The sequence below is a fragment of the Rhagoletis zephyria genome, unplaced genomic scaffold, assembly GCF_001687245.7.
Source record: "Rhagoletis zephyria isolate East Lansing unplaced genomic scaffold, Rhagoletis_zephyria_1.1 Rzeph_scaffold_02483, whole genome shotgun sequence".
Lineage (NCBI taxonomy): Eukaryota > Metazoa > Arthropoda > Insecta > Diptera > Tephritidae > Rhagoletis > Rhagoletis zephyria.
In genome coordinates this window covers 1-3,111 of record NW_016159567.1, presented here as the reverse complement: position 1 = coordinate 3,111, position 3,111 = coordinate 1, and the positions used below count along the sequence as shown (strand labels likewise).

General features: G+C 31.2%; 1 non-coding gene across 1 annotated transcript; it reads left to right on the top strand.

Annotated features, from left to right (window-relative positions):
- The first annotated feature begins 1,147 nt into the window (after positions 1 to 1,147).
- TRNAW-CCA (transfer RNA tryptophan (anticodon CCA)) lies at positions 1,148 to 1,219 on the top strand. The gene has a single exon. It is a non-coding gene; the product is annotated as a tRNA-Trp (tRNA).
- Positions 1,220 to 3,111: the final 1,892 nt, after the last annotated feature.

The following is a 3,111-nucleotide window of genomic DNA, read 5'->3' as shown; positions in this document are numbered from 1 at the left end:
GGACCAATCTACTTAGGTTTCTGCTCAGCAGATGACTTGTGTGGTCGCTAATTATCGCAGTAGCGTATAATTTACGGTGATTTTTTCTTATCTTTATGGCTATCGTCACAATTAGTTAGTATACATATATATAGTATACATATATATATTTTCATTTCGTAATCACATTTCGAAGTGCACACTTTTACTTAACTGATAAAATTGCGTTCACACCTCTCAAGTTCAAAGGCAAAGTTTAAAGTATTTTATGTAAGTTTAAAGTTTAAAGTAAAGTTTAAGTATAAAGTATTTTTGCGAGGTAATTTCGATTTTTTTTTGCCGATATCAGTACTTTAAAGCTCACCAAAAATGTATTAAAATTTTACTAAGGAAGTATGTTGTTCGATTTAAGTATAACTATGTATTCAAAAACATTTTTTTGGTGATGAATAGGGTGTCACAGAAAAATCTAGAATGCGGCTCTAGGTTCCGCCACAAAAAAATTTTTAAATGCCTTGCAAAAATTTTTTGGACACAGGGGTTTACGGCGAACTGATTTTTTTTGTTGGTAAGGTGGTCTAATGCACTTATGTAAATACATAATTATGTACTTTAGGGTGGTCCAAAAATGCATGTGAAGACCTCTGAATATATTTTGATTTCAAAATAAAAAAAACATGGGTATAATTTTTTCGGTATAGAGCAAACCTAGAGGGTGAGAGCATTAAAATTCCGACTTTACTTTTTTTTTTTGACCACCCTAACGTGCATACTACATAGGAGCATATAATTATTTTGCCGGTGTAGATAAGTTTGTTTGCTCAGCTACATACTTACATACCTACATACATATGTGCCTTCGATCATTAGCGCTCGCTCAGCTGATTCGCTTCACCCGCCCGCCAGCCATCGCACTATCGTTTTATGCGTTTATCAATCCCACAACTTATTTATTAGAAACATATGTGCATATTTCTTATTCTTAATTTAGTTTTGCCAACAACAAACATTGCTGTTGTGACAACGACTGCGATGGCGACTGCGCTGCCAGCAGTTCTCGCACTTTTCTCGAATTCATACCTGGCTTTGGCTGTCGCGCACATACTGGTAGTTTATTCTATACATACATTTCTACGCTATAAATTGTGTTTGTCACTTTGCGCAATAAGACTCCGTGGCGCAACGGTAGCGCGTCTGACTCCAGATCAGAAGGTTGCGTGTTCAAATCACGTCGGGGTCAATGCAAGCGATAAAACTCAATTTGTCAAACATAATTTTTATTGCGATTTAGAAAAAAATTAGTCACTATAAAAAAATTAAATTACGAACTAAAAGTTGTTAGATATCACCAAAAATTATTAGCTACATATGTGCACGCATATGTACATACATATATGTATTAATACGAATATAATTGAATAGCCTCACCTGTCTGTCGTTCATTTGCCAGAATTTCGCTGAAAGAAAGTAAGAAAAGCGCAGATAAATAAAATTTGCCATAACAATTTTTTTAACATTTGCTACAAATTTATTGAATAAGAACATACTTATACATAAATGTATGTAGGGAGTACTGGAATTAAAAAAAAATATAAAGTGACTTTTAGGTATTCTAAAATATATCACTTTTTGGAAAAATTAAATGTCTTTGCATTTATTAAAAAACACGCATAAAATAAAAAATAAAACTAAAATATATTATTTAAAATTTTTTTCTGCAATGAGTAACTAATACGGAACTGTTCGCATTGTTTGAATTTTTTTTTAATTTTCTTAAGCAAAAGAAATATTTTTACCAAAAATTTGTATGTTCTTCATTAAAATATGTTATTGAACCCGTATTTATATTCAAACATTAGGCTGGTTCTGAAAATATCAACATCATGAAGCACCCCTTAGTTTTGCTATACGTACAAAATAAAGACGTCCACGAAAATTTCAAAATTAAACCAAAATGTTGTGGTCGATGCGCGCGTTCGAAAAAAAAATAGATTTTTAAACCGCTAAAATTCTAAAAAAAGTTGTACTTTGACCAGCTATAACTCAGTGAATTTATGAATTTATATGAATAAGTTTCAATAATACATATGTACAGTGGCTCACACAAGTGTTCACGTGTTGACGTGACGATTTGATTTATCTATAAAAATATTTTTCAAGCTTTAGCCGAAACCATTCTTGAAAAACAATGTTAATATTAAAAAAAAACAACATGTGAACACTAGTGTGAGTTACTGTACATCAAATTTATTAGATTTCAAGTAGAACTTTTGTCGAATTTTGAAATTTTTTTTATTTTATTTATTTTTTTCTAAATTGATTCAAAAGTTTGTTTATAATTTTGAGATTTTCTTGGGTGTCTTTATTTGGTACGTGTAATAAAATGAAGGAATGCATAAAAGGTCATGCAGCACCATTGGGGGAAGATATATTCTGCCTTTTTAGAGACTATATGCTTCGAGACCTCTTTTAATCCCCCCCGAAAAAAGTGTCAGGTCTTTCCTTGTACTCATCTTTTATTTGTTGGAGCATAGACAAATTCTTTAAAGAACAATTTAATGTGTTACAATGCTTCTCTCTATATCGCTGAGATCCGAAGCGCAAATGAGGTAAGAACTGCCATCTTTTTTTATTGCCACTTTAAGAATGAATGCTAAAATTATCGATTTTGATTTTGATAAATTTTTTTATTTATTTTTTATGCTAAGTTTTTCCAAATTAAATTTTGCAAAACCTCAATTTTTTTCTTTTATTTATTTTTTCAAAATAAATTAGGCCCTTTGGAAAGCTATAGAAACATTAACATAGCATTGAGTTATGCTCTACTTCCAGCTTAGCTTTTTAGCTAGAGTAGCGGCAAAGAATTTAACTTGGGGATAAACATTTTAGACGACCCCCNCAAAACACCCGATATTTATTAATTTCCTAAACATTACTGCAAATTGGCGTTGGCATAAATAAATTAAAAGCTTAAAAGTTTAGACTTATTCCATGCTTTTTCAAATTTTAGAAATCAATACATTTCCCACATCTGCCTGCCTTTTGAATAGTTCAAAACGTAAGCAAAAATATATGCATTACTATATACAGACAAAAGAGCAATAAAATCCATTGAATAATCGTTGGCCTCCG